The sequence below is a fragment of the Pteronotus mesoamericanus genome, unplaced genomic scaffold, assembly GCF_021234165.1.
Source record: "Pteronotus mesoamericanus isolate MK-2021 breed Mesoamerican mustached bat unplaced genomic scaffold, CSHL_Meso_final contig_56, whole genome shotgun sequence".
NCBI classification, from domain to species: Eukaryota; Metazoa; Chordata; class Mammalia; order Chiroptera; family Mormoopidae; genus Pteronotus; species Pteronotus mesoamericanus.
Window position 1 is genome coordinate 4,581,271 of NW_026555201.1, and position 14,448 is coordinate 4,595,718.

Here is a 14,448-nt window from a genome sequence, read left to right on the forward strand (position 1 = left end):
GTTTCTAGTGATAGAATAGTTTAATTATTTGCCTAATCCTATTTTATAAGACTATAATTCCTATGTTAACACTACAATGACATAGTTGTGTTGAACTAACCACAGAATTCATTACATAAAATAAGCTTTTGTTTCACTTTGAAAGATACTACAGGGGTAGGCAAAAAGTAGATTTACAGATATGAGTACACAAAACAGAGTTTATTCTTATTTTATGTATTTTTCCACAGGAACAACTGTGAACCTACTTTTGCCAACCCCAGTAAACAATTTAATGGGTAAGTAGACATGTTCATCATGAGTGGTTAGCAAGTAGTCATTTAGTTTGGTAATTTAATATCCAGTCCTCTGTCCTGTTTTATTTTATTAACATCCAAATATCATCACCAGATTTGAATTACTAAGTAAATGACTTCCTATTATAGAGACACGCAATACACAAGTGATACAGAAATGGAATTCACAGTAAGAAAACGTAGAAACTATAGGAAATATTAAAACTATTTTCCAGTGGCCTAATAACATGCATTTATTATAAAGCTCATAGACACTATGGCTTGTTGACTTGATGAGAAGAGCATACCCAGGACCAAGACTAAAAGCCTGGCGTGACTGAACATAACTCTGAGAACTTCAGTAGGGCATGATCTTTTTTAAATGATACTTGAGAAAAAATATGAATAAAATAAATTGTAAGATGTATGAAAGAACTTTTTCCCTCAAATGCAAGGTTTGGCATACGTAGGTTTACAATTGTGAATAAAATGAATAAACTGTTTTATTCATTTTATTCTGGTACTCTCATTAATTAATTATTGTATTACTTTTGATATGAACTGTAAACCTACTTCAGCCCATCCCTGCATGCCTTCACAACGAGTATGGCAGACTGCATCTGTAGGATAAACAAATGCAAAGACTAATTTGAACTGGTATTTAAAATACGTATTTGATCAGAGTGGCGAAAAGAGAAGACAAACTAAAGTCAGAAGAATTTAAGATTTAAGCTGAATGCACTTGGGGAAAGCTATTACCTCTGAAATTTAGTTTCTTCACCTGTAAAATAGGAATAACAGGTGCTCATTTATCTACACTGGCTAGGTGTTGAGAGAAAAAAATTATAAGACACATGAAATTTCTTCTAAAGAGCCATAAAATATGTTATTATAGTTTCTACTACTTACAAAACACTAAATTTTATTGATAATGTTTTTTATAAACATCAATAGTTTTGAAAGGCATTTCTTGTGAAATAAAATTAAAGTTTGATTCACTTAGGAAACAATTGCTGTTTTTTGAAATACATTATAATACATATAATAATCAGCCCCTTAATTTTTTTCTATACATGAAATTAATATTCTTTTGCAAATGTGTATCTGTAGGAGCATTTTGAAACCTGAGTGTTACCTGTGAGTAGTAAAAGAATTGAGCTTTTAATAATATATTTTCAAGTTATAACTAGTTCACTGGAAGGTTAATGTTGAAAACAATCAATCAATTGAACAATTTTTTTCCTAATTTGAAACAAATTGCATTAGAGTTATAAAGAGAAATGGAACTCAACTATAGATAAATTGACAGCCCCACTAATAGAGGATTTATTAAATTATTAGGTTATTTGTGTAGTAGTTATTGCCTATGTGTTATTTTTCTTACTCTGTAAATGTCTTATCTCAAAACACACGTTACCTGAATAAACTCACCCTACTGTTGTTCTTGTTTAACAAAAACATGCTGCTCTCACAATACTTCTCTAGAATGCTAGTACTGGAAGGCACTGAGGTCAAAGATAGGCAAAGCATATTTTTCGTAGATATATAGATATATCCTAAGTTACTGTTAACTGAAGTTTTTAAGTGGTTTTATTTGTTTAAATTTTTAAAAATTCTCTCTTCTCAGGTCAGTCATGTTACATGTCAAATGAATAATTATATCCTTACTTGTATTTATCTTATACATTTCACATATAATGGACTTTTTCAAAGTAATTTATGCATGTCAAATATTGAATACAATGAACTTTCAGAAATAATTTCTGAAATAATAATCTCATAATAATTTCTAATAATAATAATCTCATTGGTTTCTTTCCTTCCAAATATTTTTTTCCTGGGAATTTACTTATCATTCATTTACTCAACATGCTGAGCCTTTATGACCTGCCAGATACTACTTAGGCACCAAGAGGCCATCAAAATAAATTAGACGATTTTGCTCTGAAGGAACTCAACAACAAAAAAACACAGCCACACACTTGTGAAATAAAAATGAACATAATGAGTATTTAATAACATATTATTCACAAACAGATAAGGACAAAGCATGTACACATATGTATAATACCAATAGCAGAAGAAATAATAGAGATAAGACCATCTTCATGTTCAAAAAAGGAAAGTTCCTAGAAAGTGCATAAACGTGCATCAGCCTGAGAGGGTCAGTAAAAGAAGGAGATGAGGAGATGACATGTTGTACACGGATGAATAAAGGACTTGTATGGGAGGGAGAGTGTAGGTGGTTGAAAGGCAGCTAAGAGAAGTCTGAGACATCTGTGTGGGAAGTAAGAGGGAGAGGATAACTGCAAGCTATGCTCGCAAAATTACTTGTTTGATGAAATACCTCCTGGGAGATGAACTGGAGTCTTGAGTTTTCCTAGAGGAACAGCTTGGATTTTGAAATTGCAGACCTGTCACTGCTTTAACTTAACAGTTGTTAAACTCTCCTTGTATTTTTGTGGAAAAAATTAAATACATCCATCAAAAATGTGACTGTCGCCCTGGCTGACTGCTCAGGAGCTGAGAGCATCGTCCTGAAAGGCCAAGGTTGTGGGTTTGATTCTCAGTCCGTGCACATGTAAGAATCATGAACCAATGCATGTGTAGTAAGTGGAACAACAAAACTTATTTATTGATTTTAGAGAGAAGAGAGAGGGAGAGAAGCATCTCTAAAATCAATAAATTTTTTTTAAATGTGACTGTCATTCTCAGTGCTGTCTTTGATCGGGTAGTGGTTTTAGGTTGTGATTAGATGTCTCCCTTAATTAGAAATCAAGTTTCAATTTTAATTGAAATAACATTTAAGTTATGTAATCCAAAACAATAATTCTAATCAAGTCAACATTATATCACGGATACATTTAAAAGCAGTTTTCCTTATGATTTTCTTACTTGAGTCGTTTTGGGGGTATGATCTTGTTTATCAGAGTTCAGAGTTCTCAATAAACTCTTAAGAAGTTTTTTCATCAACAAAAATGCTGTATCACCTTGGCAGGAGTATTAGAACGACTCCCTCATCTTTCAAAAGTTACTTTCTAACTTAAATCTAATCACTTAAAAAAATGCTGCTAGAAGTGAAGATGTGTTTTTGTTTGACCAAAATAAAAATTGAGCCCCAAATCTTAATAATTTGAAGAAAGTATGCTAAGGTGTATGAGATGTCAAGCCACTATAATGTTTATAATAGATTCATTAGTACAGAAAAAAGTCTATCCATCTGGTAGTTCAAACATGCACTGAGAGCACCTATGAAGATCCTCCAGGATCTTACTACTGATCAGCTCTGGAATGACCATTTTTCAAGACTGACTTTGTCGTTCTTTAGCTGAAGTTTCTTTCGTATTCCCAAAAGGATGCAGATGCCCAATATGTATATGTATATATTTAGAGCCCAGATATATATATTTATAATAATTTATATATTTATAATAATTTTAAACTGTGAATTGACAGTGATTTTAATAGTATTTTGTCATGTGAACTCATTAAAATTAGATTGTTGATCTAGCAGATTATATTAGTTCCTTCAAGTCCTTAAGGCCTTGATATGTTACTTTGATATGCTATTAGGGACTTTTCTAAATGATGATTAGTGGCAGGAAAATAATGGTAGAACTAAGAAATAGGTACTATATAGCAACAAAAATTGACTGACTATGTGTCATACATTTTCAACAAGGATGATATCATCCCATAAGGTGGTGAAAATTGGTTGGGGGAAATGCAAAAATTTTTCTTTATCTATAAACCACAGATACATATAGCACAGTAACTGATATTCAGCATATGTGTTGTATTAAAATTTTAAGAAAGTAGAGATTAGAAAATAATATGTAAAAAGCTCCTTAGAGAACAAAAATGAAAAAACGGTTGAGAAATAGAGCTCTAGGTAAACAAGTATTACCAAATTCTATTTATTTAACTCTAAGTTAAATAAATGCAAGAACTTCTTTTATTTCCTTTAATTATTGTGAGGTGAGAAGGATCAGTCACAGGAATACATTAAATATAGTCCCCAAAGTAAGTTCTGGCATGCTTGTTGATAGCTCACAGTACCCTGTATATGGCTAAAAATTACTAAATATTTTTCAATTAATGAATTGTTTGTAGTCAAAAGAGAACAAATTTGCTTTATGTTTTCATTCCTTCCTTAAAAGCATGCAAGAATGATATAACTTCATTCAATGACTGTCAAATTCACCAGTATCTGAAACTATATTCAGTTTTCTGAAATAATAAGATTCACTCCATTTATAATGGACCTGTTCTGCTTTGGGTTCATTAAAAAAAAAATCTTGAATGTATGAGAGAGAAACTACAGTGAAAGAATATTCCTTTCATAATCCAAATAAATAAAGTATATGAAGTCATACTGGAAATAAGTAGGATTACTTCATTTATTTTAACACTAAATGTTCAGAATTTCCCTAATTTTATACCTGTAAATACATTCTACACTGAAAACAAATCCTAATCCTTTTAACTAGTTACAGAAAATATAGAGAAAAAAATTTCTTAAGTGTAACTTTTAAAATATTTTTTAAACATCAGCATTATACTTAATTCCAGGACATTAGATCGATCATCATTAAAATAGGAAGGAAGCAACAAAGATAAGTGCTATAGCCATTGATTTCTCAAATTCTTTTGCAACTTTTCTTCAATATGAAATATGAAATCTAAATTAGGAGCATACTTAAAAGAAAAGACCATGTCATTTTTCTATTTATGCTAGATAGATACTGTTAAGAACAGAAGATGCAAAGCATGAAGTCCCTGAATATACCCTCAGCTAAGTGGAAAAGTATTAACAAATTATTACACAAATAATCAATTAATTACAATTGTAACAGATGTAAAGGGTACCAGTTGCTATGTCATCATGTAACAGAGAAACTAACCTAGAAGAATAAGAAAAGCTTTCTGGGGGAGATAATAGATATGACTTATGGCTTGCACTTAGCTAGACAAAGTGAGAAAATGCAAAAGCATAAGAAGGAAAAAGCATAAGAAGCATAAGAAGACAAACAGGGGAACCAGGCTTTCAAGAAACTGCAAAGGACAATGTGTCTGGATCACAGTGAGTGAGAGGAATGTACCTACAGAAGAGGACAAGAGGCAAATCACAAGGGGCTTTGTCAAGCATGTTATAAATTTTGAACTTTATCTTAAGGGTCCTAAGTACAAAAGTAAAAGTTATCAAATATTCATTTTTAGAAATTCACTTCAACAACTGTGCAGAGAACTGATTACAGTCAGGAAATTTTGGATGAGAAGAAAATTGCAATAGTTCAGAGGAAATAAAGGACATAGAGATGGAGAACAATGTTCAGATTTGAAAGACAATTAGGAATCAAATGAATAGGATTTTACAATTGATTGGATTGAATATGAGTAGAAATGGCAAGAAAGAAGTCAAGGCTGATTCCAAAGATTCTGGCTTGAACAGCTGGGAAGAGAGCAGAGCAGGCTGTGGAGTGGGAGCACGCTGTTATAAATTTTTTCTCAGCCTTCAGAATAAAACAGCAGCTGTTCTGAGAGGCCAAACAGAAAACCAGGAGGATGACAGTATTTTCCTTTGCCTTCTCTGGCAGCAGGATCTGGAAGGTGGAAATGTCTTAGATGCCTAGAAAAGAAGCCATACCAAGTCTAATATTAGATGCATAAAATATCTAGTGCCTATCGAAGCAGCTTCCATAAACACTAAGAAGAAACCAGCCTGGGACTAATGGAACTAGCCATATATTCAGAATATTCTACCTACATTATAAGAACCGAATTCCAACAGGATACATATGTGGATAGGAAATTTGCAGCCAGCATTTTCAGAGTGGTGAGATGAAAAGTTTTATATATCTCTGAGTGGGAATACAAACTAATTTGACAATATGTATAAGTATTCCTGTGACAGATTATTTGTTATTTTTCTCCAACATTTATCTTTCTGCATTCCTCTCTGTATTGAAGGGGGCTGGAAGCTTAAATACTACATTCCTAAGATTCCCTTGCCAGTTGGTTTCTGGTTAGATTCCGCCCATGAAGTGTGGCAACCACCAACATGTGTGCTTCGATCTCTTTCCAAAGAATTCTGCAAAGAACAAAGTTGACTGATGGTCTCCTTCGGACCCATCATAGGAAACCACCAAGGCCACCCCTTCCCTGGGCTGCCACCCCCAGTGACTGAGCATGGCAGCTATACTACAGCCTGGCCTTTTTTGCCTATTATGGGACTCTCTCCAATAGGCAACCTTTGTTCAAGGGCTCCAGATTGGCCTGGCCAAGACTTTTTCAAAACTCTGCTGACATGTGAGACTCTTCCTACTCAAATCTCCTTCCTTCCTACTTTCTTTTTTTTCACAGGGGTCAGAGCTTCCTCGTGGTCTGAAGGCTCACCCCTACCTACTGCTGCTCCCTCCCCATTTGTACTTCAGAAGTATTTTCCCCCAAAATTTCTTGCACATTCAACTTCATCTTGGACTCTGCTTCTGGGAGGAAGGCCATCCATTTGTTCTGGCTTCAGAGTGCAAAGGGAGGATGATGTGGGGGCCCATGGGCTTCAGCAGTTAGCAGAGGGTCTATCTCTGACCAGGCTCTTGCAATTTCAAGGACTTGGTCCCCGGCTTCCTGCTGAGCACCAGTGGAAGTGATTCCTACAGCAGCGGCGGCACTTCAGCAAACACACTGGGGAAGGCTGGGTAACACAGCGTCTCGTTTTGCTCTTCCAGGTCCAGGGACGGTAAGAGCTGTACACAGTCACCAGTGTCTGGGGAGTAGTATCACCATTCCCTGGTTCCTTCTCCAGCCCTTGTAACACTGTTATAACCAATTCACTAAACTACCCTAGGGTGATTTCCTTTTTCCTGAGTGAATGTTGAACACCACACACTTCATCATTTCAATCTTTTTGGCCTCAAAAATTCTCATTTGTGTTGAGTATATAAAGAAATTGAATATGAACACATGTATTGATAAATGTAATATTAAAGGTAAACAAAAACTATTGCTCCAATGTTTTATTAGTATTAACATTGAAAATAATCTCAAAAAAACTACTAACAGTTTTTTTGAACTAATTTAGGGTATGTTGTTATAATGTTTCTTCATGTTCCAATTAAAATGTGTTTATGGATAGTTTATAGATATAAGTAAGTATACATATACTGCTAATTATACTGCTAAATGAAGGAAAAAATTAAAGTTGAATATGTACTTATCATATGACCCATAAAATTTTATTCTCAAAAATATACCTTGGGGAAATTTTGTACACATGAATGAAAATACAGGTACACTAAATGTCCACCGCAGCATTGACAATAATAAAAAACAACTGGAAAAAAAAATAAACAACTGGGAAAAAATCAAATATTGTCAATAACAGCAAACTACTAGGAAGAGTGGAACCCTTCAACAACAAATGAAAAATATATCACAGTATATTCATACAGTGGAATCCTATGTCACAACATGGATGAATCTCAAGAGAGAATGTTGATGATAAGAAGCAAATCACATTGAAAAAATTGCCCATAGTAGAACTCTATTTTTACAAAATTTTTTCTCTAAAGACAAAACAATTATCTACTGTTTAGGCACAGCAAGTCAGGAAAGGGTACCTCTATGGCAGGAGGGGCTGTAATCAGGGAGAAGCATTAAAGAGCACTGAGGGGCTGATAATGTTCTATTTCTTGTCCTGGTTGCTAGTTGCACAGTTGTTTTCTTTATAATTATTCTTTTGAGTACACATATGAGTTTCATGCACTATCCTATAAGCATGAGATATCTTAAAATAAAAAAAGAGAAGAAAAAATCAAGATAATAGAAGGATAAACTCCAGGAAACAGAAACTTAATCTGCATAATTTAAAGGCGAATCACCAGCTCAGAGCAGCACAGTCTCTCACATATTTAGTCCCTCTCAATAAATGTATGAATAATTAAATAAGTAAATGAACACTGAGATCCTCAATATATTTAATATGCTCATAAATTAAAAGAGAGGGAAAAATATGCCCAAATGCCATCTAATTATTTTTATGTGGAAAAATCATGGGTGACTTGATATTTTCTTCGATATTTTTCATTCTTACCAAAGTGCTCAAATAAACATGTGTTACTTTGAAAATTTAATAAAATGTATCATAAAATGTGTTGTTAAAAGTCCAAAATTGAGTGAGTTTATGTTATGGCCATTTTCCTTTCTCTTAGGCCATTAATCTGATTGTTTTCATAAACAAGGTGCTTAAAACAGTGTAAATTATAAATCAGGGTTTTTAGACTTTGATGTATATCATAGTCAGCTACAAACCAGCCCAAGAGAACCTAGTATCATCCTAGCTAAAGTGGATCAAACAATTTTACCTGTAAGAAAACCAGCATTCTGAATATGGCCCCAGAGGATCTGCCCCAGGTCCCTCTCCCAGCGAACTGTGTGTTACAAATCCTTCTTGGCTTTTTTGCTCTCTAATGACTTCTTTTAGCACCAGAGCATTCTGTCTACTTAACTTCCACTCTCCATTCAGACCTAAGCTCAAATGTCCCTTCCCTAGAAGAGATTTCTGGATTCCTCCTCATCCATTTTACAGTGTATATATTCTTATCCTGAAATTTCATCTTTACAGCACTGTAGTACCATTTATAAGTAAATATTTTGTCTAATAATCAAATTAATGTTTTTCCTTCCCAACTATACTGTAAGCTCCACAGGGCATGGACTATGTTGGCTTTGGTCACTTTAATATCGCCAGGACTGGACCTGATGCCCAACACTTAGCAATCAGTACATATTTTGTTCACTCAGTAGTTGGTTAGATAAATGAGCAAATTATCAAATGAACCAACAGACAAATGCAGAGCTACCAAAAAAAATTTAAATGGCTGCTCTCTCATCCAGGCTTTAAACTAAAAATTATTTTTATTTTAATTTTTTTCTTTGACAAAAATGCCATTTAATCAAAAGTTCCAACTCAGATTAGTAATTATCTTGTATGAAAATGAGGATATATTCAATCTCAGCTAATCAAATGAACTTTTTTTTAATTTTCTTTTTGTGTATAACTCTCTCCTGTTCATATGTCTTTCACATTAAGTACAGATCCTTTTCCAACCCAAATATCCAATGATGGCTTCCGATTTTTAGGCTGAATTTGAACATGATGGGTAAAGGAAGAAAAGGCAAGAAAACGTATCAGCCTTCTAAGATTCATGACTGTACTATTCTGATGAGAAGTTGGAGTCCTAAACTGAAATGTTTCCTTTCTAATCCCCAGAATTTGAAGCTTTACCTGATACAATTGCTTCCAAACAAGAAATACTGCCTGTCCTTTCAGACTGGCTGCCACACTGCTCTGAGTTAATCACCATCCACCCCAAAATGCCCAGCTCAGAACAGTTGTGAGAATTCAGGGCCAAAGCTCTGTAGGGTTTTGTTTGATCAGTAAATTAATTCATCTGTGTGGGGTAGTTTCAGTTCCCAAAACTCAGAAGATTGTAGTAAGGAAGTGACATTTTCTGATTTTTAGATTATATTCTTCTTCAAAGCCAAATGCTCTTGATTTCTACAAGTGTCTCTACATCATGTTTAAAAATCAGAATAATACAATTCTGCACCGCATTGCTCTTGAGAACACAAAGCCGATGCACTGGTGTTTTCAAGAGCTATTTATTCCGTTCCTTTATCTCCTACATTCACCTATTCTGTAATGATCTAATCTCTTACCTTTCTTCCTCACACACTCTGTTCTATTCACACCACACTTCTTGCCATTTCTCATTGTCTGCAAAAATGCTCCTACTTGAAAGCATTCATACCTCTTACTGCCCTACCAGGACCATCCTTCTCCCAAATGTATTTATGGCTAGCTCAACTGAAAACTTTATGTCTTACCCAAAGTCTTTATTTAAAATTATAATCCCTCTTAAAGACTTCTTACACATCTTTATTCCTTTATTTTTTCCATAGCATATATACTGTAAAACTTATTTTTCTCTTTGATATCTATCTTCACACCTCTAGGACAAAAACACCATAAAGACAAAAATTTTTGCCTCTTTTTTGTTCTGCTATATTCTCAGCCCTTATTGTAGGTACTCAAAAATTACTGAGGAAAACAAATTTTCCAGTCTAAAATATTCCTGTGAAAAACTACCAATAGACCCTGTGAGTCTAGGAGTACTGCTTCCCGGGAAGGGATGCTTTTACCAAGGGAAAGAGTGAGAGTCCTGCCAGACAGGAAGAAGTTCCAGCTCCTGCTGGTCGGTCCCACAGACAGCAAGAAAAAATAGGAGTTAGATATTGATGAGGTAGAGGACCCTCAAGGGTAGCTGCTGTGCACTGGGATGGGGAAGAATGTGCTAGGCTCTCAGATGATCCACTGGTCATTTCTTGGCATCGCCATGGCTAATTGTAATTACAAATCTGTAAGTACAATAACCACAGCGTTAAGAGCATGATAATCCAGGGATCAGAACCCTCAGTTATGCGACCTGTAAAAAACATGAGGCAAGCCTCCTCAGTGAGCAGAAGTGTGCTGGGACTCTAAAACGGCTGTGGGCTTGGGCAGATGATATCAGTAACGGCCCGCACTTTTCCTTACGTATATTTTCTTGGAAATTGTAACTGACCAGAATCTTTGATAAGCTTTGGCCAGATGGGGTGAACTTAAATGAGAAGCAAGCAGATCTGAGGGGCACAAGGCACAGGCTAATGTGAAATACAGGCCAGTTCATTACCTGGGTCCTTTCTACAGGCTGTGCACCTTTCTTCCACCTGCTGTGAATGTTAGGAGATTAAAATTCACAGCCCCTCCCCCTTGTTTGGAGAGACTTGCTCTCTGATAGTCAATTCCCTAAAGGAGGCACCTCCATACCATGGGTAACAGATCCACAGCCAATGACAAATGGACACAAGGGTAGAAGAGGCTGAGTATCTCGCCTCAAGGAGGGACCAATCCTGTGGAGCAGTTCATGTTTCAGAGCCTCCCAGGACCTGACCAGGCTGTCCTCCAAATAAGACTCTCTTTGTCCTAGCTTTTGTCTCCTGCTCTGTCCTGCTGCCCGTGGCCTCCTCCTGAAAGTGCTCTTTCAACAAATAACATAAATAAGAATTCCTGACTTGGCTCTGTTTCTCACCTAAAGCACACGGCATATACAAATCCTCTCTGGAAGAAAGAATCCTAAGCACAGGACTTTAAAATTCTCACCAATATAATTACAATAAACATTAGCTCCCAAAATTTTAAAAAATCACAAACCCTGAAATAAAGTATCATGAGTGAGATTCACCAGAAAGAAAATGCAAAAATTTCATAAAATAAAATCAACAAATCAAATTATACATATTTTATATAGTATCTATCATATTATTATATATGTAATGTATATAATGATATCTATATAATGTATAAAAAGAGGAAATGAAAGCATGAGGGAGAACAATAAATATATCAATAGCTAACCCAATTTACAAGAAAAAATAATTTTTAGTATCATATAATGTTTAAAATTAAAACTCATATGGATTAAAAAACAGATTAATCACAAGAGAACACAAAATTAGTGTGGTAGAAAGACCTGAATAATATCCCAGAAAAAACTCAGAGAGACTTGAAGGTGGAAAATATAAAGGCTGAAAGACATGGAGAACAGGAAGAGAAAACTGACATACACCTAAGTTCAAGAAAGACTCCAATCTATAGATTCAGGAATTCAACTAACCCCAAAAAGTATAAATAAAAGAAATTCACAGCTAGCTATATATCATGTTTTATGGAGCAAGACTGCCTAGATTTGAATCCTACCTCTGATACGCAACCTGGGACAAATTTTCTAAACTTTCTTTGCTAACATTTCTGATCTGTGACATAGGTTCAATAATAGTACCTACCTTACAGATTGTTATGAGGATTATAAATGAGTTGATATATGTAAAACTGTTAGACTCAAGCTGTTGGATTTTATTAGTTATCTTTACTACTTTTATCTTGAATGCTCACACAAGGTGCTCTGGATCAGAGAGAGATTTCTTATTAATTATTTCACAATAAAAAAATAAGTGAATGGCCTCCCTTGCCCTAAAGCCATACCCATGTTGAAAAAGTAGGCCAAATGCCCTGCATAAGTAGCTGAACGCTTTACAGGACAGCGACAGAGAACAATGGATTTTTTTCCACTTAGATGCTGGAGAGAGTCATTCTCCTCCGAAAGGAGAAAAAAATCTGTTGCTCCTCTGAGGTGAGATGGAAAGGATACTAGTTTCTTCCTCTAACCTTGTGAAATATAAATATATCTTTTCAAGAACCAGATAAACCGCAAGTGTCTCCAACGTCGGGGTTTCATACCTAGGCAGTTAGTGCCCCAGCCCTTCTGGCTTTTTGAGAACTTAACCAGTGAGCTCTCATGTGGAGGTGAGTTTTTTTCTCCTTTTGAATCAAAACACTTAATTACACAAATTACTATAGCTCTAACCCACATGGTATTTGTAGAGTGTCAGGAGGCTGGGGCTTTTTCTATGATAGCACTGAGAAATCCAGGGAAGTTTCACTTCTGCACAAGTGCCTGGCAAGTATTAGTAAGTATAACTTAAGTGTTCTTTTATATAAATAAAAATAAAATTAATAATACCATTAAGAGCAGATAGTAATAACATACAAGATGATTCAAGTGAGAGAACCAATAAATAAAAAAGTTGGTCCTTCGAAAACTAATACAATTAACCAACTCTGGGGAGACGAATCAGGAGAAAAAGAGATATGATACAAATGAGCACTACTGAGACAGAAGAAGGAGAGTAACTGCAGATACAGCAGATGACAAAGATAGTGAGAAAATACCGTAACTTTGTAAGTACTACAATTTGGAAAACCATTTGGCCTACCCTGGTAAGGCTGAACGCCAGTGACCCAACAGTTTTGTTCCTCAGAATGTGCTCTTGAGAGACCCTCACACATGAGCACCAGGAGACAAGTATAAGAATGTTCATAGAAACATTGTTCATAATGACGAAAAAACAGGACATCTAATATTTCTGTACCAGAGAACAAATACACAAGCTGTGATGACTTCATACAATAAAATAAGGAGAAAGAATTTTTTTAAATGAAAAAACGACAGCTATGTGCCATCAACTATAATAAATATCACAAATATATCATTAGGCAAAACAGAAAAATACAGTATAATGCTCGTATGTAAATTAAATAACAACCAAAATTAACCAATATGCCATTTGGAGATATATACATACATGGTGAAATTTCAAACAAAAGCAAAGAAATTATAATCACAAAATCTAGAATAGTGCTTATCTTGGGTAAGGAGACAAAGAAATGGAATCAGAGTAGCACACTTAGCCAGTGTCAAGAGTATCAGAAAAGTTACACTTCTCATTTGGGTGGTGAGCACGGTAGTGTTCATTTTATGGACACGCCCTGAAATGCACATATACATTATACTTTTTATTTTAAGTGTAAAATAGTTTAAACAAAAGGGACATTTTCTATAAAGAGTACAAAGGAAAGAAAGGAAAAGGGGAAGGAGGAAAAGGGAAAGGTATGGAGAAATCTTTCCTAAAATCTTCATCTAAAATATCAGTGGCAGGTTGGAAATGAAATACCAAAACAGCACAACATTCTACCTTGTATAATGTACAGGCTTTGGCATTTTAAGTAGCTTTCCTGAGACAATGTATAATCGCTTATGTTCAAGAAGTATTTTCTGGGTAAAAAGTTAAAAAAGATCTTAGCTTTGGAATTAGCCTAGCCCAAACACAACTTGAAAATTTTCAAAAGTAGCTTTGAAAATTTTATGTAATATTCACCATGGGGCAGTCTTCATGCGTGATTCTCTTAAAGACCTCATCACTTGGCTTTGGAGATGAAAAGCATCTTTATCACAAACCCTTGCTTCACCAGGCTGACACCCACGGGTACTGTGACTCTCCCCATCTTCTCTCAACGATTATTTTAAGCTGGGGAGGGGCACTTAGGGTGGCCATCCCTCTGGATAGTACGGATGACGTGTCTGTCTTGTTATGCCCAAGGCATGGGGTCTGGGGCCTGTGGTCTTCGACGCTTTTTAAAAGGTGAATATTTAACACTATTTTGTCTTTAAGTTTGATTCATTTTTGCCAATTTGGAATAATATCCTGCTTAATATATCATTAATTTTACACT

At 35.1% G+C, this 14,448-nt stretch overlaps 1 protein-coding gene across 1 annotated transcript in view; it reads right to left on the reverse strand.

Moving 5' to 3' along the window:
* TAFA2 (TAFA chemokine like family member 2) overlaps window positions 1–14,448 on the reverse strand; it is a 434,053-nt gene that overhangs the window by 114,220 nt on the left and 305,385 nt on the right. The window lies entirely within an intron of this gene.